At 46.1% G+C, this 26,344-nt stretch overlaps 1 protein-coding gene and 1 long non-coding RNA gene across 4 annotated transcripts in view; one reads left to right on the top strand and one right to left on the bottom strand.

Annotated features, from left to right (window-relative positions):
* Positions 1-26,344, bottom strand: part of ELOVL2 (ELOVL fatty acid elongase 2) — a 345,230-nt gene that overhangs the window by 309,975 nt on the left and 8,911 nt on the right. The gene's annotated exons all lie outside the window — the stretch shown is intronic.
* Positions 413-24,621, top strand: LOC143782440 (uncharacterized). 3 transcript variants are annotated; one of them, XR_013216949.1, is made up of 5 exons: positions 432-464; positions 1,162-1,286; positions 11,122-11,244; positions 22,938-23,175; positions 23,842-24,621. It is a non-coding gene; the product is annotated as an uncharacterized LOC143782440 (long non-coding RNA). The 3 variants fall into 3 exon arrangements; XR_013216948.1 differs by lacking the exon at positions 1,162-1,286 and having other exon boundaries at positions 413-464; positions 11,122-11,236; XR_013216947.1 differs by lacking the exons at positions 432-464; positions 1,162-1,286; positions 11,122-11,244 and having other exon boundaries at positions 20,742-23,175.

Below are 26,344 nucleotides of genomic sequence, written 5' to 3' on the forward strand. Positions count from 1 at the left end.
CGCACCCCTCGCCATAGGGCCCTGTGATATGCCTTGCGGGGACGCTGTGTTCCCGCAAGGTGTACGGACATGCTGCGTTCTGAAAAGACGCGCAGCATGTCCGGAGTCGCAGGGCCGCCGCGTGCGGGTTTCCACGCATAGTGGAGACGGGATTTCATAAAATCCCCTCCACTATGCTGGAACATCTGGACGCTGCTTGTTTGACGCTGCAGCGTCAAACAAGCAGCGTTTACTTACCGTGGAAACATACCCTTAGACTATCTAGTCGAAAGGCATGGGTCTTTCACCCCCTCGGATCCCCCTTGTGCTGCCAACATGTCCTTTTTTTAACAAGTACTGAATAAACTTGATGTTTTACCTTTCTATGTTGGAGAACATTCCTTTCTATTTCTGTCTCAAGAAACGCCCAGGACCAGGGTTGCTCCGTGCGTGGATTCCTTTCACTACCAAGTGCCAGATATTAGGTGAGCTAACTATTTCCCCCTCTCAACTAGTTATTAGGTTTTGGGGGCAAACACTTTTTCACAAAGGGCCCTATAGGTTTTTTTACCCTTAAAAACTACATTTACTTGTTGTCTTTGTCTAATATGTAAATGTGTTTGTCGCACTTTAATGTTTAAAATCACTAAACATGAAAATAGATAGGAAATCAGGAAGTGGGTAAACACTTTCACACCACTGTATTTATGTCTGTTTTGCGTGAAGGGGTTTATCTTCTGTACAGGAATTACTAATCCTGTACACCTATTCAGTGGTCTTTGTGTAATTCTCTACATTTTATACAATGGCTTTATTAGTATATGCTACGAAAGATGCGATCAATTAGCATTTATTCCAAATTGTTGTCTAATGTGTTTTGATGTAATAACCTAACTATACTAGATGTGCCTTTAAAAAAAATGTTGAATGGATTGTGTATTATATCATCTTAATTTTATCTGCAGTTACTCAAATGAATGGAAAGTGCGTATTCACCTACACTTCCATACCAAACCACTGGACCGGCTATACACATGAGCTAGCTGATTCATAGGTCACTCTGAGGATGACTACAAATGCTTTCTGTTTATGGAGATATGCTACCTGGAAAATGTAGGCGATTTAATCTATGAAATATTACAAAGTAACAGTGATTTTTTTTTAACTTTTTTTGGGTGGAAGAGACGGGCAGAGGCTGGAGTCTGTACAGCGGGGAGAGATGAGTAGTGACTGGAGTCTACAGCCGGGAGAGATGGGCAGAGACTGGAGGCTACAGCAGATAGAGATGAGTAGAGGATGGCTATGGGGTAATATTGTGGTGCAGTTAGAAGGCCACATTTCCTAATCAAAATCTTTTGGGCTAATACTGTATTGCAGTCAGGAAGCCACATTTCCGAATCAGAATTGTTTGGGCTAATATTGTTGTGCAGGCACCAGGCCGCATTTCCAAATCAAAATCATTTGGGCTAATATTGTAGTGCAAGCACCAGGCCACATTTCCAAATCAAAATCATTTGGGCTAATATTGTTGTGCAGCACCAGGCTACATTTCCTAATCAAAATAGTTTGAGCTAATATTGTTGTGCAGGCACTAGGCCACATCTCCTAATCAAAATTCGGCTAATATAGTAGTGCAGGCACACTATCTCAGAAAAAAATACTGATTGTTAATTTAGTGATAGGTTACTGACAGGTCTGGGCCTAGGGTTGTGAAACAGCTGGTTAAAAGAGGAGAAAGGTACATGCAACATGAGTGGGAAAAAGGAAGGTTGTGCTGGAAAAAGGAATATGCTTACTTACTGAAATCTTTACTGAACAAACACATCTCGTCCTATCCAAAGACAACTGACAACATTTGTTACTGGACTGGTTGCTCTACTCCCTTTGTCAGCCGCACATCGGTATGCCTTGTAAATGAGGGCCAGAAAGAGCATGTGCTCCAGTGGATGGCAAGCGCTGCATCAAGTTGCTTCTCTTCTTCCTCCACAATAACATCACACATGGTACAATCCTCAGAGGTCCCCCCCACCAATCCGCATCACAACTATCCAAAAGACTAAGGGGAACCACAGATGGGCAAGACTGCAGAGCTGTTGACACATTCTATTGCATGGGCATCAGAGGTCTGATTCAAAGATTCACAGAATCCAGAGAAGGAAAGCATCTGCACTGATGCAACAAATTTTTTCCTGTTGGATCTGTGGCCGGACGAAGTAGAATCCGAGCAAAATCCAGATCCTTGTCACCAGACATTAGCCCCCCGGGGGTGAATATGGTCCTGATGAGAATAACTCATACCTCATAAATACCTGAGGCACACATGGACTGTACTGTGCTGTCAGAACAGGAAGAGGAGGAGGTGACTGTCAGGGCGAGGAGTAGGAGAACAAAGAAGATGACAATGAGGTTGTAGATTCCACTTGGTGTGAACCAAAAGGCACGCAGCTGAGTAGCTCAGCAGAGGAGGTGGAGGAGGAGGTTATGTTGCGGCATAACTGTTGCTTGCCGCACTGACATGGAGTGATGCAACCACAACAAGCACTGCATCCTTAGCCACTACTGTGGGTCTTCGGTTCACAGGGGCAGCAAGGGTTGCCTAGCCTTGGCATTTTGTGAGACCGTAAAGGATGACCAAACTTACATAATCTGCTAACTTTGCAAAAACGACTCAGAAGAGGCAAAAATTGCAATAATTTGACTACTACATGCATGAACTGGCACATGCGCGATCAACATACGTTAGTCTGGGCATCTCAATGCGCTAAAATGTATACTAACGGGCCTTGCCAGCCATCGGCCACCGCATCAGCCTCTTCTGCTGCTTTTTCCTCCTCCGTCACTTTGGCAAGTGTTCTCACACAGGTCTCCAGCCACAGAACCTCCACTTGTTTACCCCTGCAATCGGGGTGAGTGAGAGCCCATCAGCTGTTACGGAAGTAGAGATGCTTGCCGCTTTTGTTTCACCCCATTTTTCTCAATCCACCAAAACATCTCTGCCTGAACCTCACTCACAGTCCAGCAGTTTGTCGTGTTCACCCTACTCCACTGTATCTCAGCACAGCAGCCAGCCCTCGGTCCCGCAGTTGTGGTCATGAAAAAGAATGCTTCCTTCTACACATGCTAAAGCTAAGAGCTTGAACTTCACCATCTCCAATCTGTTGGCCACAGAAATGCTTTTCTGCCTGGTGGATACAGACGAAAGCTGATGGCCATCGCAGTCCCTAAGTACCAGATGCCCAGTCACCATTACTTCTCTAGGAAAGCTGTGCCTGCTCTACACCAGCATGTCGCAGACAACATCACCCGTTCCTTGAAAAAATCTGTGTCTGTCAGGGTGCATTTCATCACTGACACCTGGACAAGCAAACATGGGCAGGGGCGTTACATCTCACTGACTGGGCACTGGGTGACTGGAGACTAAGGGGGCAGGCATGCAAGGGACTGCTCCACAAGTCTTGGAATTCCCAAGGCTTGTGGGACAAATCTCTGGACCTAAAACTTCCTTCTCTGCTTCTGCCTCTACCTCCTTTAGGGCCTCCACCTGCACCCTCAACCGCTACCTTAATGAGACACGCGTTCCAACAATGCAGAGAGAATCCCCACACCTCTGTACTGCGCAGCCAGGGCTCACTGAAATCATGCAGTGTTTAAATTAATATGCTTAGGAGATAGCAGCTACACAGCTCAAGACTTGTGGACAGCTATCCAAGCTAAGTTTTAGCAATGGCTGTCTCCACTGAACTTGAAGCCAGGGAAGGCCGTGTGTGATAACAGTGCAAACCTGGTGGTGGCCATACATCGGGACAACCTTACAAATCATCCTCGCATGGCTTACATCCTTATTCTGGTGCTACAGCAATTTCTCCGCCACTATCCCGGTCTGGACGCGCTGTTGCAGAAAGTGCGGTTGCTCAGTTCTCACTTCCGCCTTTTGCACCTCGTAGGTCATTGACTTACATCACTACATGCCTACCGGTTAACCATTTGATATGCGATTTGCCGACTCGGTGGAATTCCACTCTGCACAAATTGCAGTGACTGTGATGGCAGTGATGAGCCCTGATGCAGCCTGGGCCAATGCAGTACAGACGTGGTGCAAATCACATTCACGGAGTGGGCACAGATGAAGGACCTCTGCATCCTGCACAGTTTTAAAATGGCTACTAAGATGGTTAGCACTGATGATGCCATCATCAACATCACTATTCCGGTCATCTACATGCTAGAGTAAACTTTGAATAGTCTGTGGGAGGAGGTGGTGATCTCAGAAGAAGAGGTTGAAGCAGAGGAGGATGCGGATGGGATAACAATATCTCTAAGTTCTGGACTGTCATCACACAGGCAGGTGCCGTGGGAGGGTGGATTACAGTGATTGACGGGGGTTCATCATACCAGACAAACTGTTACTGAAGATGCAGTTGCAGAGGAACAAATGGAGGAGGACAAAGAGGAAGAGGTAATGGGTACACAACTGTCAGGAGATGAAGAGGATAATGATCTCTCTGTTGTCCGTGGTTGATAGAAGGAGACGAGGAAGCAACCTTAAGTGTTACCTTGCCACGAACACACCATGGATTTGGACATCATGGTAGCACCTGACACATGAGTGCCTTCTTGCTGCGCTACCTGCAACATGATGCTCGTATTGTGAAGGGTTCCCTGAAAATTGCCCACACGGAAAATTGCCCACACGGAAAATTGCCCACACGGAAAATTGCCAACATGGAAAATTGTCAATTGCAGCATCATAAAGTTTCAGATCTATGATATTTGAGGTGAAAGGTGAGGATGTTCACATGATGTGTGATCAACTTGTGATTTACAGCTGACCTAGTGCAAAACTGCAAACATGCTGAAGATCTGTGGTTTGTAGCAGTCTGTCATTATCAGCAATAGATAGATCTAGTCTGCTCTCATCTCTCACTGATTCTGCCTTCCTCCTCCCACCAGCCCAGAACAGCAGCACATGCAGAACCAGCAGCAGCAGTGTGATCCAGAGGAGCCATCACTGCTATCAGTACCCACAAAACAATCACTGTATTATCTGTGGAGTTACATGGGACTGAAGGTCAGATCTAATACATTATCATCTCAGTGGGTGCCCACCAAAAAGCAGGGTGCTGCTGACTGAGATAGATGGTCCTGGAGGCCCAGAAGGCACCGCAGAAAGGTGAGATTCTGTCAGAGGAGCGGAAGTGCCATAGCAGCGCAGCTCTCCCATTGACTTCAGTGGCAGTGAATCTGGGGCATGCACTTCCTTCCCTGTCCACTTATGGCTACCAAGAGTAAGAGTGAACAGACCCTACCTAGTTATGTATCATACACATATACTGCAGTTACAGGCAGGCATAGGATGGAAGGAAATGCAGAGTGGATTTGAATGAGGGTCTCTAGGCCCAGACCCACCACAATGAGAGTGGAATAAGGGTCTCTAGGCCCAGACCCACCACAATGAGAGTGGAATAAGGGTCTCTAAGCCCATACACAGCACACTGAGAGTGGAATAAGGGTCTCTAGGCCCAGACACACCAAAATGAGAGTGGAATAAGGGTCTATAGGCCCATACACACCACAATGAGAGTGGAATAAGGGTCTCTAGGCCCATACACAGCACACCGAGAGAGGAATAAGGGTTTCTAGGCCCAGACACACCACAATGAGAGTGGAATAAGGGTCTCTAAGCCCATACACAGCACACTGAGAGTGGAATAAGGGTCTCTAGGCCCAGACCCACCACAATGAGAGTGGAATAAGGGTCTCTAGGCCCAGACACACCACAATGAGAGTGGAATAAGGGTCTCTAGGCCCACACACACAACAATGAGAGTGGGAAAAGGGTCTCTAGGCCCAGACACACCACAATGAGAGTGGAATAAGGGTCTCTAGGCCCAGACACACCACAATGAGAGAGGAATAAGGGTCTCTAGGCCCAGACACACCACAATGAGAGTGGAAAAAGGGTCTCTAGGCCCAGACTTACCACAATGAGAGGGAAATAAGGGTCTCTAGGCCCAGACACACCACAATGAGAGTAGAATTATTGTTAGCACAGAGGAATGACAACTCCTAAGAACATAATCTGTACTCTGGGACTAGGGATGAGTGAACCGAACCTGTAGAACCAGGAGAAGTAAACTGGGCCCACAGACCTTTGTTGAAATCCATTCTGCATTTTCTTTGCTGCCTGTGTTGTTCTGTATTGTATTTCAATGGAGCCCATGGAAGTCAAGGACTATCACCCGGCAGCTAATTATTTGCAGGTGTGCAATGATTGTTTAATAAACTTAAGTTATTATTGTTATTAGAACTTGTTATTAGAATAAACTGTTCTTAATAAACTTGTCGGTAGTTTTTCATGTGGGCAATTTTCGCCGACATTCTTCTGTGCTGCAGAACATCTCATCTATAATTCTACACTATTCTCTGTTCTGCAGAGCATCTCACGTATACCTGCATACTATCCCCCTGTCCTGCAGTGCATTTAACCTATAAATCTTTGCTATTCTCTATCCTGCAGAGCAACTCACCTATAATTCTATATTATTCCCCTGTCCTGCAGAGCATCTCACCTATAATTCTATATTATTCTCCTGTCCTGCAGAGCATCTTGCGTAAACCTGCATACTATCCCCCTGTCCTGCAGAGCATTTGACCTATAAGTCTTTGCTATTCTCTGTCTTGCAGAGCATCTCACCTATAATTATATATTATTCATCTGCCCTGCAGAGCATCTCACCTATAATTCTATATTATTCTTCTGCCCTGAAGAGCATCTCACGTATACCTGCATACTATCCCCTGTCCTGCAGAGCATTTAACCTATATCTCTTTGCTATTCTCTGTCCTGCAGAGCATCTCACCTATAATTGTATATTATTTTCCTGCCCTGCAGAGCATCTCACCTATAATTCTATATTATTCTCCTGCCCTGCAGAGCATCTTACGTATACCTGCATACTATCCCCCTGTCCTGCAGAGCATTTAACCTACAGGTCTTTGCTATTCTGTCCTGCAGAGCATCTCACCTATAATTATATATTATTCATCTGCCCTGCAGAGCATCTCACCTATATTTCTATATTATTCTTCTGCCCTGAAGAGCATCTCACGTATACCTGCATACTATCCCCTGTCCTGCAGAGCATTTAACCTATAGGTCTTTGCTATTATCTGTCCTGCAGAGCATCTCACCTATAATTATATATTATTCCTCTGCCCTGCAGAGCTTCTCATGTATACATGCATATACTATCCCCCTGTCCTACATAGGATTTAACCTATAATTCAGCCTCTGGGCAATTTTCTGTGGGCATTCTTCACCTTTCACCTCAAAAATCATAGATCTGAAACTTTGTGATGCTGCAATTGACAATTTTCTATGTGGGCAATTTTCCATGTGGGCAATTTTCCATGTGGGCAATTTTCCATGTGGGCAATTTTCCATGTGGGCAATTTTCCATGTGGGCAATTATCTTGTGGGCAATTTTCCCTGTGGGCATTTTTCCCTGTGGGTAATTTTCTTGTGGGCATGTTTCCTGTGGGCATTTTTCTGGTCACCCCCTGAACAAGACCCATAATAGTGTCCTCTGCCAACCAGACACTGTACTGTTTGTCACAGATAAGTCCTAAGGCCTCAAAAACCCTATCCATTGACATCAGTTCAGGGCCAGTAGGGGGCAGCGAGAAAGTCAAAGAATGGGGACTAGTGTTGAGCGATACCGTCCGATACTTGAAAGTATCGGTATCGGAAAATATCGTCCGATACCGGCAAAGTATCGGATCTAATCCGATACCGATACCCGATACCAATACAAGTCAATGGGACTCAAGTATCGGACGGTATCCCTGATGGTTCCCAGGGTCTGAAGGAGAGGAAACTCTCCTTCAGGCCCTGGGATCCATATTACTGTGTAAAATAAAGAATTAAAATATTCCGATACCGAGATCCGATACTTTTGTGATATCGGGAATCGGTATCGGGATTAATATCAATGTGTAAAATAAAGAATTAAAATAAAAAATATTGCTATACTCACCTCTCTGACGCAGCCTGGACCTTCCCGAGGGAACCGGGAGCCTTCTTTGCTTAAAATGCGCGCGTTTACTGCCTTCCGTGACGTCACGGCTTCTGATTGGTCGCGTGCCGCCCATGTGACGGCGACGCGACGAATCACAACAAGCCGTGACGTAATTTCAGGTCCAGAATGCCTAATTCTAGGCATTCAGGATTTGAAAATTACGTCACGGCTTGTGATTGGTCGCGTCGCGGTCACATGGGCGGCACGCGACCAATCACAAGCCGTGACGTAATTTTCAAATCCTGAATGCCTAGAATTAGGCATTCAGGACTTTTTATTTTAATTCTTTATTTTACACATTGATATTAATCCCGATACCGATTCCAGATATCACAAAAGTATCGGATCTCGGTATCGGAATTCCGATACCCGCAAGTATCGGCCGATACCCGATACTTGCGGTATCGGAATGCTCAACACTAATGGGGACCCTCCCTGAGTAAGGAAATAATTATCCTCACCCGCTGGCTCTCATCCCCAGATGATCAAGGTCTAAGTGAAAATAATAATTTACAATTCTACCTGAACGTACAAAACTTATCCTTCTCGCCAGAATAGGTGTCAGGAAGTTTAACCGTGGGTTCGGGAGAGTGCAAGGCGACATCAGCCGAGTCAAACCTATTAACAACATGAGGGGTGGTGCCCTGCACCATCTTTACAGTTTCCATCAACTCTTTCTGCAATTCAGTATGGGAGGTGGCCAGAGCCCTATTTTCCACCGACAGTTCCCACATCATCTGCATCAAACTGGACACCTGATCCGCCAGGTTACGAAGTGGATCCATGGCCATAGAAAATAAATGAAAAATCCCCTTAAATGTAAGGGTCAGCTATAATGTAATGCTGCCACAGCGCACTATTGTGCATGCTATCCCAGGGGGTGCTGGAGAAGGAAGATAGGTAGCACGGCGAAACACTTCAGTGCGGCAGTGCAGGTGCCACTAGGTGGCGACAGAGGTCATACAAGCCGGGTCAGGAACAGACAGGAAACGCAGTACCAGGGGAAACAGCAATACACATGGTCAGATACAAGCCAAACAAGTCAGAGCCAGTCGGGAGCGGAAATGCCAGAGACATAAGACAAAGAAACAGGTCAGAGGACATGCCGGGTCAGATACCAAGGTCAAAGCACGGGGAGCACACAGCAAGATGAGCGGGGAGGCAGGAATGGGAAGGCAGGGAACTGGGTAAACGGGCAGTGGGCAAATCAGGGTGTAACGGGGTCAGTAGCTCAAGCCGGGGGCAAGAACTGTAGCTGACGTTGCCTGCGGGCAGCCATGGACTAAAATAGCAAAACAGATCCCAAAACGAGGCAAAGGAAGTTAGCCTCCACATTACCAGACCAGGAAGAGAATAGCAAAAAAAAAAAAACCTGGACTGGATTATAACATTAGGATTAATTAAATAGCTACGTATTTGCTGAAATGACTCACACCATCATCCCCCTTAGAATAGAGACAGACTGCCGTATAATTTGTGTGATGATCGTATACAGGGTTTGACTGGGCCACCAGAGAACCGGAGGTTTCTCCGGTGGTCCCAGGCCCTGAAACCTGCTGACATAAAGTCCCAGCAGCTGCCTAGGGTCCCTGCTGCTCCAGGGTTCCCAAGCCATTGGGGTGTCGCCAATAGCGGCACACCACGCAGCTGCTATGGGTCCCCCGATGCCAGCGGATCAGCAGGACAGGAAGCCTAAGCCTGTTCCTGCTGCTAAAGTGAAATGAATATTCACGCTTCCCCAAGCCTCCATGGGTGTGGAGAGGAGTGAATTCATTTCGCTATAATAGTGGGCAGCGTTTGCCGCATGCTGCAGCTAACACTGCTTGCTATCAGAGCCTGCACACCAGGGCCCTACCCCCTCTCCTTCAGGGACCCCCAGCTCACACGGCCGCTATAATTCCGTAAGCCAGGGAGATCCGTCACCAGCGCCACCCCCAATCCGCATTAATGGAGGAGAGAGAGTCAGATGACGCCCCCTCTCCCATCATTCCTCTAGCCTCTGACACACAGTGGGTGTGCGCGATGACGTCACTTCATCGCGTACCTGCTGTGTGTGACGCTGACGACAGTGCAGCTCCTGAGATCGGAGTAGAGCCGCTCCCGGAATCAGCGTGGGACGAGGAGGAGAGGTGAGTATTGTGGGTATATATATATATATATATATATATATATATATATATATATATATATATATATATATATATACACACACCATATGGGAGCAGCATTATACCCTATGGGAGGAGCTGCATTATACCCGATGGGAGAGCTGCATTATACCCTGAGGGGGCTGCATTATACTCTATGAGGGAGAGCTGCATTATACCCTATGGGGGAGCTGCATTATAATCTAAGAGGGGGGCAGCATGATACTCTGAGAGGGTTACATTATATTCTGTGGGGGGCTGCATTATACTATATGAGGGGGCTGCATTATACTATATTATGGGGCTGCATTATACCCTATGAGGGGGCTATACTATATTCTATGGGGGGGCTGCATTATACCTTATGAAGGGGTTGCATTATACTCTATGAGGCTGGTGGCATTACATTCTATGGGGGGTATATTATATTATATGGGGGGCTGCATTTTATTCTATGAGAGGGCTACATTATACTATTTGAGGGGGCTACTTTACATACTGTGAGGGGGCTGCTTTGTACCCTATGAGGGGGCTATTTTATATTCTATGAGTTGGCTACTTTATATTCTATGAGGGGGGCTACCCCAACCCCTGCTACATAATTAAGACGTGTACCTTATATTATACCCTGATATTAGAGTGTTTTACCACACAATTGGTGGTCTTGTATTTATTTCTATGTAGCTACATAGTGGGCCCAACGAATGATTTTCTCTGGTGGGCCCAAGGTGCTCCAGTCCGATGCTGATCGCATGGCACTGAACGCACTGGCCCTGCATTTCTGCTGACCTGAGCATGACAGCGTGATGTATTTCTATGCAACTAACTGTCAGATCAGAAGACCAGACAGCCAGTACTAGGTTTATGATGCCATCCTCGCACGAATTATACGTCAGTCTGTCTCTGCTCTTTTACAGAGCACATGGTCACATGCCAACAGCGGGGAAGTTTTCTTTCTGTGTCCTGATAAACCCGGAAGTGAATTGGGATCTGTTGTGAAATCGACACACCAGACCTGACATCATAATAAAGGTACATTAGTAAGTTTAATCAAGATATTATTTTTCATTCTTGGCTCCCCTTTAATGACTGCCAGTTCAACTTTTTTCATTTTAACACAATTGAGGAAAAATTTTCTTGAAAGGTGGAAATGCAGATCAGCCATATGTCAATAGCAACAGCAGCATCTACATGGTTAACCATACCTCCCAACTATTGAAGACGGGAAAGAGGGATAAAGTTTGCGCCACGCCTCTGACAACACCCATTCATAATTAGTCACACCCATATCCACGTCCCAACCACACCCATTTAGCACTGCTGATCACACTGTTTCATATACAATAATTATAAACAAAAAAATATGGCCACACAGTGCCCCATACTGTATAATGACCACACATGATTCTCCTTACTGTATAATGACCGCACATGATGCTCCATACTGTCTAATGACCGCACATGATGCTCCATACTGTATAATGACCACACATGATGCTCCACACTGTATAATGACCACACATGATTCTCCATACTGTATAATGACCGCACGTGATGCTCAATACTGTGTAATGACCGCACGTGATGCTCCATACTGTCTAATGACCGCACGTGATGCTCCATACTGTCTAATGACCGCACATGACGCTCCATACTGTATAATTGCCCCACATGATTCTCCATACTGTATAATGACCGCACATGATGCTCCATACTGTCTAATGACCGCACATGATGCTCCATACTGTATAATGACCACACATGATGCTCCATACTGTATAATGACTGCACATGATGCTCCATACTGTATAATGGCCACAGTTCTCCATACTGTATAATGACATACAGGCACGCAGCTCACACACAGGCACGCAGCTCACACACGCACACAGCTCACACACACGGCTCACACACAGCTCACACACGCACGCAGCTCACACGCACGCAGCATCACACACGCAGCATCACACACACGCAGCATCACACACACGCAGCATCACAAACGCAGCTTTGACACAAATGCATCACACACCCAGCCATCACACACACCCAGCCATCACACACACACACACACGCAGCCATCACACACACACGCAGCCACACACACAGCCATCACACACACACACGCACCCATCAAACACACACACGCAGCCATCACACACACACGCAGCCATCACACACACACGCAGCCATCACACACACATGCAGCCATCACACACACACGCAGCCAACACACACACACGCAGCCATCACACACACACGCAGTCATCACACACACACGCAGCCATCACACACGCAGCCAACACACACACCAGATACCTCATACACACGACACACATGCAGCATCACACACCACACACACACAATCTCCTCTGTGGTGCAGGGGCCGCTGATGCCCATGTGCAGCTCTTCAGTTTATCCTGCTCACAGCTCTGCACTGTCTGGCACCTCCCCCATCTCTCCTTCTCTGCCGGGATACCAGATAAGAGCAGGAGAAGCCGGAGCTCCGTGCACACACAGGAGGTAGTGAGTCACTGACCTTTCATCTTGATTGCTGCTGGATCTCTCTCTCCCTCACCGTGGCAGCGCAGCGCCGCACAGGGGGCGGGGTCGGTCGGGAGGTGACCCAGCTTTTATTAAAAAAAAAAAAAAAAAAAACAGCCACAAACCTAAGTTACTCAGGTGCCGCCCTCTGCATTGTCCCCGCCCTAGGCACGTAGTGCGGGACAACTAATGTCCCGTCCAGGATCCCGGGGCTGACTGTCAAAATCAGGACAGTCCCGCGGGATACGGGACGGTTGGGAGGTATGGGTTAACACTGGGAGGAAGCGCCCTCTTTAACCCCATGGGCACTTGATTGTGGGGTGCTAGCTATGGTGGCCTGTTAGCAGGGCCGTATTTAGAGTTTCTGCTGCCCTAGGCACTTTTCGTGCTGCCTCCCCCACTGGTGAGTATGACTAATGCAGACACTGTCGGCAGTGACTTGGGCTACTTTCACATCAGTGATTTTTACCATTCGTGGCCGATCAGGCAGTTTTTCTGCATCTGCCATGTAACGCATCACTTACGGCAACACTGCGTTCGGTCTCATTCATTCCGTGTGGGACTTGCGGACATGTGCCGCACTTGCAGTTTTGCCGCGATCCGGTAAATGCGGTACTTGCAGCAACGGAAAAAAACGCTGCTAGCAGTGTTTTTTTGTCTCATCGTAAGTGTAAAACCGCAAGTGCTGCACATGTTCGCAAGTCCCATAGGGAATCAGTAAGGGGTCCAAATCTATGTATATGCGATATGCCCATGTAGCTCTTTCAAAGACAATTCCAGCAATAGTTTTACATGTTCAGTCCATTCATCTGAAATCAGTTTGCATACATATGCAAATGAGGGAGTAGATCTGTTACTCCAGCTCTATACCCCCTCAGTGCTGTCTTATATAGTATATAACACAGCCACATAGTATATAAGAACCACGTAGTATATAACACAGCCCACGTAATATATAACACAGCCCATGTAGTATATATCACTGCCCACGTAGTATATAGCAGCCCATGTAGTATATATCACTGCCCACGTAGTATATAGCAGCCAAGCAGTGTATAACACAGCCCATGCAGTATATAACACAGCCCACGTAGTGTATAACACAGCCCACGTAGTGTATAACACAGCCCACGTAGTGTGTTGTGAAATTGGATTTTGGGCTCCCCCGGTGGCCACTGGTGGAATTGAACTGGTGTGCATCATCCCCTCTGTTCACCTGTTTCCATCAGGATGTGGGAGTCGCTATTTAACCTTGCTCCTCTGTCACTTCCATGCCGGTCAACATTGTAATCAGAAGCCTTTCTGTGCATGTTCCTGCTGCTAGACAACTCCCAGCTAAGTTGGACTTTAGTCCTCGTTTGTTTTTGCATTTTGTTCCAGTTCACAGCTGTAGTTTCGTTTCTGTGTCTGGAAAGCTCTTGTGATCTGAAATTGCCACTCTGATGTTATGAGTTAATACTAGAGTCTTAAAGTAATTTCAGGATGGCGTTTTGATAGGGTTTTCAGCTGACCATGAAAGTGCCCTTTCTGTCTTCCTGCTATCTAGTAAGCGGACCTCAATTTTGCTAAACCTATTTTCATACTACGTTTGTCATTTCATCTTATCACCGCCAATATATGTGGGGGCCTCTGTCTGCCTATCGGGGAAATTTCTCTAGAGGTGAGCCAGGACTATATTTTCCTCTGCCAGGATTAGTTAGTCCTCCGGCCGGCGCTGGGCGTCTAGGGATAAAAAACGTAGGCAACGCTACCCGGCTACTGTTAGTTGTGCGGCAGGTTTAGTTCATGGTCAGTTTAGTTTCCATCCTTCCAAGAGCTATTACTTATGTTTTGCTGGGCTATGTTCTCTTGCCATTGAGAACCATAACAGTTTGACCGGACCAAAGGGTTAAATTAATTGACAGAGAAAGGAGAGAAAAGAGAAGTCTGCTGAAGATTTTTTTTTTTTTTTTTTTCCCCTTCCCTTCAGTTCTGAGTGTGCTTGTAATTGAATCTCTTGCAAGTCTGCCTATATTGCAGCCTTTCTCTCTCTCTCTCTCCTTCTAATCCTGGAATGGCTCTGTGTTCACCTGTTTAAAATGGATATTCAGAGTTTAGCTGCAGGTTTGAATAATCTCACCACGAAAGTTCAAAATTTACAAGATTTTGTTGTTCATGTTCCTATATCTGAACCTAGAATTCCTTTGCCTGAATTTTTTTCGGGGAATAGATCTTGCTTTCAAAATTTCAAAAATAATTGCAAGTTGTTTTTGTCCCTGAAATCTCGCTCTGCTGGAGATCCTGCTCAGCAGGTCAGGATTGTGATTTCCCTGCTCCGGGGCGACCCTCAGGATTGGGCTTTTGCATTGGCTCCAGGGGATCCTGCGTTGCTCAATGTGGATGCGTTTTTTCTGGCCTTGGGGTTGCTTTATGAGGAACCTCAGTTAGAGCTTCAGGCGGAAAAGGCCTTGATGTCCCTATCTCAGGGGCAAGACGAAGCTGAAATATACTGCCAGAAATTCCGTAAATGGGCTGTGCTTACTCAGTGGAATGAGTGCGCCCTGGCGGCGAATTTCAGAGAGGGTCTCTCTGATGCCATTAAGGATGTTATGGTGGGGTTCCCTGTGCCTGCGGGTCTGAATGAGTCCATGACAATGGCTATCCAGATCGATAGGCGTCTGCGGGAGCGCAAACCTGTGCACCATTTGGCGGTGTCTACTGAGAAGACGCCAGAGAATATGCAATGTGATAGAATTCTGTCCAGAAGTGAACGGCAGAATTTAAGACGAAAAAATGGGTTGTGCTTCTATTGCGGTGATTCAACTCATGTTATATCAGCATGCTCTAAGCGTACTAAGAAGCTTGATAAGTCTGTTTCAATTGGCACTTTACAGTCTAAGTTTATTCTATCTGTGACCCTGATTTGTTCTTTATCATCTATTACCGCGGATGCCTATGTCGACTCTGGCGCCGCTTTGAGTCTTATGGATTGGTCCTTTGCCAAACGCTGTGGGTATGATTTGGAGCCTCTTGAAACTCCTATACCCCTGAAGGGGATTGACTCCACCCCATTGGCTAGTAATAAACCACAATACTGGACACAAGTAACTATGCGGATTAATCCGGATCATCAGGAGATTATTCGCTTTCTTGTGCTGTATAACCTACATGATGTGTTGGTGCTTGGATTGCCATGGCTGCAATCTCATAACCCAGTCCTTGACTGGAAAGCTATGTCTGTGTTAAGCTGGGGATGTAAGGGGACGCATGGGGACGTACCTGTGGTTTCCATTTCATCATCTATTCCCTCTGAGATTCCTGAATTCTTGACTGAATATCGTGACGTTTTTGAAGAACCTAAGCTTGGTTCATTACCTCCGCACCGGGAGTGCGATTGTGCCATAGATTTGATTCCGGGTAGTAAATACCCTAAGGGTCGTTTATTTAATCTGTCTGTGCCTGAACATGCTGCTATGCGAGAATATATAAAGGAGTCCTTGGAAAAGGGACATATTCGTCCTTCGTCATCTCCCTTAGGAGCCGGTTTTTTCTTTGTGGCTAAGAAAGATGGCTCTTTGAGGCCGTGTATTGATTATCGGCTTTTGAATAAAATCACGGTTAAATATCAATATCCGTTGCCACTGCTGACTGATTTGTTTGCTCGCATAAAGGGGGCCAAGTGGTTCTCTAAGATAGATCTCCGTGGGGCGTATAATTTGGTGCGAATTAAGCAGGGGGATGAGTGGAAGACCGCATTTAATACGCCCGAGGGCCACTTTGAGTATTTGGTGATGCCTTTTGGTCTTTCAAATGCCCCTTCAGTCTTTCAGTCCTTTATGCATGACATTTTCCGTGATTATTTGGATAAATTTATGATTGTGTATCTGGATGATATTTTGATTTTTTCGGATGACTGGGACTCTCATGTCCAGCAGGTCAGGAGGGTTTTTCAGGTTTTGCGGTCTAATTCCTTGTGTGTGAAGGGTTCTAAGTGCGTTTTTGGGGTTCAAAAGATTTCCTTTTTGGGATATATTTTTTCCCCCTCTTCCATCGAGATGGATCCTGTCAAGGTTCAGGCTATTTGTGATTGGACGCAACCTTCTTCTCTTAAGAGTCTTCAGAAATTTTTGGGCTTTGCTAACTTTTATCGTCGATTTATTGCTGGTTTTTCTGATGTTGTTAAACCATTGACTGATTTGACTAAGAAGGGTGCTGATGTTGCTGATTGGTCCCCTGCTGCTGTGGAGGCCTTTCGGGAGCTTAAGCGCCGCTTTTCTTCCGCCCCTGTGTTGCGTCAGCCTGATGTTGCTCTTCCTTTTCAGGTTGAGGTCGACGCTTCTGAAATCGGAGCTGGGGCGGTTTTGTCGCAGAGAAGTTCCGATTGTTCCGTGATGAGACCTTGTGCCTTTTTCTCGCGTAAATTGTCGCCCGCCGAGCGGAATTATGATGTTGGGAATCGGGAGCTTTTGGCCATGAAGTGGGCTTTTGAGGAGTGGCGTCATTGGCTTGAGGGGGCTAGACATCAGGTGGTGGTATTGACTGACCACAAAAATCTAATTTATCTTGAGTCCGCCAGACGCCTGAATCCTAGACAGGCGCGCTGGTCGTTGTTTTTCTCTCGGTTTAATTTTGTGGTGTCCTACCTGCCGGGTTCTAAGAATGTTAAGGCGGATGCCCTTTCTAGGAGTTTTGAGCCTGACTCCCCTGGTAACTCTGAACCTACAGGTATCCTTAAGGATGGAGTGATATTGTCTGCCGTTTCTCCAGACCTGCGGCGGGCCTTGCAGGAGTTTCAGGCGGATAGACCTGATCGTTGCCCACCTGGTAGACTGTTTGTTCCTGATGATTGGACCAGTAAAGTCATTTCTGAGGTTCATTCTTCTGCGTTGACAGGTCATCCTGGAATCTTTGGTACCAGGGATTTGGTGGCAAGGTCCTTCTGGTGGCCTTCCCTGTCTCGAGATGTGCGAGGCTTTGTGCAGTCTTGTGACGTTTGTGCTCGGGCCAAGCCTTGTTGTTCTCGGGCTAGTGGATTGTTGTTGCCCTTGCCTATCCCGAAGAGGCCCTGGACGCACATCTCGATGGATTTTATTTCGGATCTTCCTGTTTCTCAGAAGATGTCTGTCATCTGGGTGGTGTGTGACCGTTTCTCTAAGATGGTCCATTTGGTTCCCCTGCCTAAGTTGCCTTCTTCTTCCGAGTTGGTTCCTCTGTTTTTTCAAAATGTGGTCCGTTTGCATGGTATTCCGGAGAATATCGTTTCTGACAGAGGAACCCAATTCGTGTCTAGATTTTGGCGAGCATTCTGTGCTAGGATGGGCATAGATTTGTCTTTCTCGTCTGCTTTCCATCCTCAGACTAATGGCCAGACCGAGCGGACGAATCAGACCTTGGAGACATATTTGAGGTGTTTTGTGTCTGCAGATCAGGATGATTGGGTTGCTTTTTTGCCTTTAGCGGAGTTTGCCCTCAATAATCGGGCCAGCTCTGCCACCTTGGTGTCTCCTTTTTTCTGTAATTCGGGGTTTCATCCTCGATTTTCTTCTGGTCAGGTGGAATCTTCGGATTGTCCTGGAGTGGATGCTGTGGTGGAGAGGTTGCATCAGATTTGGGGGCAGGTAGTGGACAATTTGAAGTTGTCCCAGGAGAAGACTCAGCTTTTTGCCAACCGCCGGCGTCGGGTTGGTCCTCGGCTTTGTGTTGGGGACTTGGTGTGGTTGTCTTCTCGTTTTGTCCCTATGAGGGTTTCTTCTCCTAAGTTTAAGCCTCGGTTCATCGGCCCGTACAAGATATTGGAGATTCTTAACCCTGTGTCCTTCCGTTTGGACCTCCCTGCATCTTTTTCTATTCATAATGTTTTTCATCGGTCATTGTTGCGCAGGTATGAGGTACCGGTTGTGCCTTCCGTTGAGCCTCCTGCTCCGGTGTTGGTTGAGGGCGAGTTGGAGTACGTTGTGGAAAAAATCTTGGACTCCCGGGTTTCCAGACGGAGACTCCAGTATCTGGTCAAATGGAAGGGATACGGTCAGGAGGATAATTCTTGGGTGACTGCCTCTGATGTTCATGCCTCCGATCTGGTCCGTGCCTTTCATAGGGCTCATCCTTATCGCCCTGGTGGTTCTGGTGAGGGTTCGGTGCCCCCTCCTTGAGGGGGGGGGTACTGTTGTGAAATTGGATTTTGGGCTCCCCCGGTGGCCACTGGTGGAATTGAACTGGTGTGCATCATCCCCTCTGTTCACCTGTTTCCATCAGGATGTGGGAGTCGCTATTTAACCTTGCTCCTCTGTCACTTCCATGCCGGTCAACATTGTAATCAGAAGCCTTTCTGTGCATGTTCCTGCTGCTAGACAACTCCCAGCTAAGTTGGACTTTAGTCCTCGTTTGTTTTTGCATTTTGTTCCAGTTCACAGCTGTAGTTTCGTTTCTGTGTCTGGAAAGCTCTTGTGATCTGAAATTGCCACTCTGATGTTATGAGTTAATACTAGAGTCTTAAAGTAATTTCAGGATGGCGTTTTGATAGGGTTTTCAGCTGACCATGAAAGTGCCCTTTCTGTCTTCCTGCTATCTAGTAAGCGGACCTCAATTTTGCTAAACCTATTTTCATACTACGTTTGTCATTTCATCTTATCACCGCCAATATATGTGGGGGCCTCTGTCTGCCTATCGGGGAAATTTCTCTAGAGGTGAGCCAGGACTATATTTTCCTCTGCCAGGATTAGTTAGTCCTCCGGCCGGCGCTGGGCGTCTAGGGATAAAAAACGTAGGCAACGCTACCCGGCTACTGTTAGTTGTGCGGCAGGTTTAGTTCATGGTCAGTTTAGTTTCCATCCTTCCAAGAGCTAGTACTTATGTTTTGCTGGGCTATGTTCTCTTGCCATTGAGAACCATAACAGTAGTGTATAACACAGCCCACGTAGTGTATAACACAGCCCACGTAGTGTATAACACAGCCCACGTAGTGTATAACACAGCCCACGTAGTGTATAACACAGCCCACGTAGTGTATAACACAGCCCACGCAGTATATAACACTGCCCACGCAGTATATAACACTGCCCACGCAGTATATAACACTGCCCACACAGTATATAACACAGCCCACGCAGTATATAACACTGCCCACGCAGTATATAACACAGCCCAGGCAGTATATAACAGCCCATTTAGTATATATCACTGCCCACGTAGTATATAGCAGCCAGGCAGTATATAACACAGCCCATGCAGTATATAACACAGCCCACATAGAATATAACAGCCCACATAATATATAGCAGTATGGGCACCATATCCCTGTTAAAAAAAAGAATTAAAATAAAAAAGTTATATACTCACCTTCCGGCGTCCACCAAAGCTGTCCCGATGCGCGTGATGCTGCCGCCAGCTTCCGTTCCCAGTGATGCATTGCAAAATTACCCAGATGACTTAGCGGAGACCGCCAAGTCATCTGGGTAATTTCGCAATGCATCACTGGGATCGGAAGCTGGCGGCAGCATTGCGCGCATCGGTGGACGGCAGAAGGTGAGAATAGCACAATTTTAAATTTTTTAATTATTTTTAACATTATATCATTTTACTATTGACGCTGCATAGGCAGCATCAATAGTAAAAAGTTGGTCCGGGATGAGGCGACACACTGGCACTGACAGCTCCGCACACACGTACATCTCCACACAGACACACACATACATACAGCTCCGCACACACACACACACACAGCCCCACACACACACATACAGCTCTGCGCACACACACATACAGCTCCGCTGCTTGCACACACACATACAGCCCCACACACATACAGCACCGCACAGACACACACAGCACCGCACAGACACACACAGCACCGCACAGACACACACATACAGCTCCCCGCACACATACACATACAGCTCCGCTGCCAGCACACACACACACATATACAGCTCTGCTGCCCGCACACACACACACATACAGCTCCGCTGCACGCACACACACACACACACACACAACTCCACACACACACACACACACACACACACACATACAGCACCGCACAGACACACACATACAGCTCCGCACACACACATACATACAGCTCCGCTTCCCGCACACACACAGCACCGCTGCCCGCACACACACATACAGCCCCACACATACAGCTCCGCACACACACACACACACACACATACAGCACCGCACAGACACACACATACAGCTCCGCACACACAGAGCTCCACACACAGACACACACATACATACAGCTCCATGCACACACACAGCTCCGCTGCCCACGCACACACACATACAGCCCCACACACATATAGCTCCACACACACACACACAGCACCGCACAGACACACACATACATACAGCTCTGCGCACACACAGAGCTCCGCACACACAACGTAACAACAAGAGATCTGAATCTTTTACATTATTTATTTTGTGTTGTAAATACCATAAAAAACTGACAAAGATGTAGCTTTTTCATGATATCAACAAAGAGCAAAAAATAATCAAATATATGTATGTGGAAAGAGTATGGAATCACTGGAAACATCATTGTGTCCCATAAAAAGAAAGCCTCGTACAGCTCTGTTGGAGGAAACATAAAAAGTTATAGACTTTAGAATACAAAGCTGAAAAACAAATTATTTTTTGTAAAAAAAATGTTTAATTTTAACCCCTTCACGACATGCGCCGTACATATACGGCGCATGTCATGTCTCCCTTTGATGAGGGCTGCGGGGCTGTGCCCACATTTTTCCTGACACATGTCAGCTGTTTTGAACAGCCGTGGGTGGAATCGTGATCCACCCACTGCTGTTAACATGTTAAATGCTGCTGTCGTAGTCAATCTCTGACAGCGGCATTTAGTGTGATCACGCCAGAAGCGAGTCACTAATCCAGCTCATCGGCGCCCATGTCACATGACCGCAGGCCGCCAATGGGTTAACATAACAACCTGTGGTCTGCAGGAGATCCCTGTGGTTGTCATTGACGGACTGCTATGAGCACCGCCCAGTGGTCGGCGTTCATAGTAAGTGAGTATTTCTGCCACATACAGGTGATCTGATCATTGCCTGTGTGTAGCAGAAGTGATCGGATTATCACAGTTTCTAGCCTCCCATGGAGACTATTGAATCAAGTGAGAAGTAAAAAAATGTTTTTAAAAATATTAAAACAAATAAAAAATATAAAATTTTAAATCACCCCTCATTCGCCCCATTCAAAATAAAACGGGTTCAGAATCGTCCGATCTATCAAGATATAAAAAGAATTAATTTGATAGGATGAAAGCGTAGCAAGAAGAAAAGTCAAAACGCTAGAATTATGTTTTTTTGGTCGCCGCAACATTGCATTAAAATGCATATTGACGGAAAAATAAAAAAGTTATGGCTCTGGGAAGAAGGGGAGCGAAAAACAGAACTGCAAAACCGAAAAAGGGCTGTGGTGTGAAGGGGTTACGTTTTTCAAATTAGCAAAATATGAAAACCTAAATATTTTGCATATTCATCACTGTAATGAGCGGTACCACGTGACCACTCACACAGGACAAGCTGCCGGCGCTGAGAGGAGACATCGCGGGAGCTAGGTGAGTATTTCTCTGCAAGCGGGCGGGCGCACGGGGGATGGGAGGCGGCAGGTGACCTCCAAACTTTATTTTTAACAAAAAAAAACAAAACCTTGTTTTATCATCTCTTCTCTCCTGCAGGGGAGAAGAGATGAATGCCGCCTTCAGCACCAGACACAGGGGGGACAGCACTTACTGTAGCGCTGTCTCTCCTGCGGGCAGTACGTGCACATGGAGGATAGTGCAAACTGTTCTCCATGTGCACGTGTGCAGGACGCTTTACGGACTGTGCTGCCGGAGATAAACGGACATGTCTCCGTGTTTTCAACACGGACAGATGGTCCGTGAAAACACGGAGACATGTGCATAGACCCATTCATTTGAATGGGTCTACGTGTGTCAGTGTCTCCGGTACATGAGAAAACTGTCAGTACAGGTACCGGAGACACTGACGTTTGAAAGAGGCCTTAATCGCCCGGCTCCTCCAGCCTTGATGCTAACCAATGTGATCTGCCATATTATTACTACTTGTTATCAATATTAATTAACACCTGTGGAGATATCACTCATGGTCATATGTGACATCATCAAATACAGGAGGCCATTGTTACCTCATCGCATGATGTCACAATGACTGTGGGTCTATACAAACAGGTGTTCTAGGGGCAAAGGCTCATTTCAGAAGATAAAGACGACGAGAGTGGAGGATCCAGGATCAAGGACACGGACTCCCATTTCAGGAGATGAAGACGAGGAGAGCGCAGGATCCAGAATCGACTCTCATTGCAGGAGATGAGGACGAGGAGAGCGCAGGATCCAGGATCAAAAACAAAGATTCTTATTTCAGGAGATGGACACGAGAAGAGTGGAAGTTCCTGGATTGAGGATACAGGTAAATAAGAAACCTTACAGGGATATAATTTAGTGAACTTAGTGCCAGCATGGACTCTCCAGGTCTACAGATTGTGGATGTAAGGTTCTAAGTTTCTTCAGCCCTTGCTGGTAGAATCTCTAGACTTGGGTGATGAAGGTTCTTTGTGAGGTGACACAGCGGAATGTTGGACACTGAGAGTTCTATGCAGCAAACATGGGGACATCAGAGAGGTCAGCACAAAGATCGCACCTTGGATGGAGACACCACTGTAGATACTATGGTCAGTGACACTTCAAGTGGTATCTGTAGCTAGCACAGATTGTTGGTGGTGGTTCTGTCACCTTAATTTAAGATTATTGGGGCAAAAAATGTACCATTATTTCCCCACATGGGACAGAGGTTGGTGCACATACATTGGGGAAAAATACATTTATTTAAATACTTTCTATTTATTTTATTTTTTTACCATTTTATTGTATTATTTATTTAACTTATATATAACTGCATTTACAACATTTTTTAAAATCAAATTTATTACACCATTTTTAAGTGTCTATGTCTAAGCTTAAAACTGCAGAGAAAAGGGGGCTTGTTTATCTGGCATAAAGTACAATATATTTATGACGCTTTTAGACAGGTTTTATACTGATACTTCCCCTCATATTATTATTTCTTTCTTACCAGGGAGAGAATCTGGATCCTGGATGGAAGATTGAAGAATCTAAAGAGAGCCACGCGACTGTTTTTTGTTAATCATTTATTATGTCTGTACATGATATTTGTTGTCTTATGATGTCATTATATGCTGATTATATGGATCTAATCCTGGAATCAGTGCATCATGACATCATATTGTTTAGGTGTCTGCTGTCTTACCCAACTGTATAAGGAGTAGTACATACATATTTACATGCTTTAGCACTACAGAGTGCAACTTTATTTGTTTGCCAACTGTATAATGGTCCTGATATGATGCAACAATCCTATGTCTGTACATTAAGGGGTAGTGTTTGTAGGGAGGTAGTGTTCTGTGTGGGGGCATAGTGTTCTGTGAGGGGGTAGTGTTCTGTTTTTTTACAGGGGAGATGAACATAGTCAAGCTATGAGCTCCAGAGTCCAATCTGAATAGGACAGGTGAGGCGAGTTACCAGGACAAAGAAGATCTTCTATCCAGAAACGAGTCATCATATTGAATATTATTGCTGTATATATATATATATATATATATATATATATATATATATATATATATATATATATATATATATATATATGTCAGTTAGTTAGCTGTAGTATGGCCTTGGTCCAGGGTTCTCAAACTGATCGCCTTTTCTCGGGGTCAAGAGGGAATTTTTTCCCTGTAACACAAATTGGCTGAACGTGTCCAGGTTTTTTGCCTTCTTCTGGATCATTGGTCTTAGGCAGAGGTAAAGATTGTATTTAATAAAATATGTTTAAATTCTATGATCGGTCTCATTATGTCTTTATTTTATACAGGACTCAGGTAGTTGTATATGTGAATTGTCATTTTTAGGATCCATGGCTGCCACAATATGAAGGCAAACAGAAATAATAGGGCGGTAATTATATGTCTGCTATTGTAATGTCTCTATTTAAAATGTATAAAATAGAGCAATACGCAAGATATCTGCAAAGGTGGGAATTATTATCCTCCTAGAAAATAATTGCAGAGTTAATTTACCATTTTTATATTAAACTTCCATCTAAAGTTAGTAGGACCAAATTGAACAAAATTAATAAAATTAATTAAAAACGCAAATCCTTCCTATTACCACTATTAATGGCACATCCCTCCTAATAACACTCCTATTGAAACGTCCCTCCTAATAACACTCCTAGTGACATGTCCCTCCTAATAACACTCCTATTGACACAATCCCCCTAATAACACTTCTAGTGGCATGCCCCTATGCCCCTCCTAATAGGGTATAGATTGCTGATTGGCGGTGGTCTGACTGCTGAGACCACCAGTGATATCAAGACTAGAGATTTGGAACCCCAGTATTGGGGCTCTGCAATCCTGTTCTCAATTGAGAGGAGATTCATTGTCTATGGGACAACTGCAGCGCCCCAGAGATCTGGTCGTTGCAGTAATGTTGCTCTGCCACTAAGGGGAGTGATGTTACGTCTGATTGCACAAAAGGAGTTCACCTGACGAGGTATCACAGTCTCACACTATATTTCACACTTCACCCACCAGGGGGAGCAAAAGGTTCTATGTATTAGGCCACTCCTCACAATCTGGTAAAACTGGGGGCTGGATAGGAAGTTAGGGAGAAGCTGACTGGGTTCGATCCAGGCAACATGCTGTGGCAGAGGGTGTTGCGGGAGAAGATTCAGGGGGGTCTCTGTCAGGGGTGGGACCCTGGCAGTGACCTAGCGAACAGGACAGAAAGTTACGGAGCCGCGCCTGCACTCGAATGCGGCGGCATCTTAAGAAAGGATACGAAGCAAGATATATTGTGGAGAAGTGAGAAACGAGATCGCAGCAAAAAGAAGATAAAGCCATTAGGAGTCGTGCCCCGAGATCGGCAACATCCTACTGAGGCGCGTAGCCGGTGGCCAGAACGCGAGGAAGTATTGGGCTCCAAGCAGTACTTCAAACAGAGGCAGGACAGTTGATTATAGGTTGGCTGTCTCACCTAAAACACCTAAGCAGACATAGGGGGCAATTGTGGGAGAGGGGCGACGCTAGGGTCCCGGAAGAACTCCAGGCCTACCCGTCATACGGGTGCGTCCTAGCCATATCATCTGGGGGATGGAGAAGAACATCAGAACAGATACGAGTTGTGAGAAAGAACATCAGAAACAGACACAACAGTTGTGAGGACTATCCCGTGGTGCTCAGCAGGGAGGTACTACAACACACAGACGCTAGAAGGTAGGTACTGATTTCCACCTGCAAAGGAAACTCTGGGTGTGCCTTCGGACCGGCCGGTCTCAGCCAGCCCTGTTAGCAGTACTCTGGATTGCGGATCCCGAAGCCTACAGTAAAGAGGTAAAGAGACTGCAACCCTGTGTCCTCGTTATTCATCGCGCCACACACCATCACCTTTCATTGGACGCCCCTTAGCAGGGTCACGGACCGGGTCTAGCCACCGTGACAACACCAGGACCGAGACTGAGAGGCCCGGTACCAAGTACCCCACGGCCCTGCGTCTGGGGG

This window comes from Ranitomeya variabilis, chromosome 6, assembly GCF_051348905.1.
Source record: "Ranitomeya variabilis isolate aRanVar5 chromosome 6, aRanVar5.hap1, whole genome shotgun sequence".
Taxonomy (NCBI): domain Eukaryota; kingdom Metazoa; phylum Chordata; class Amphibia; order Anura; family Dendrobatidae; genus Ranitomeya; species Ranitomeya variabilis.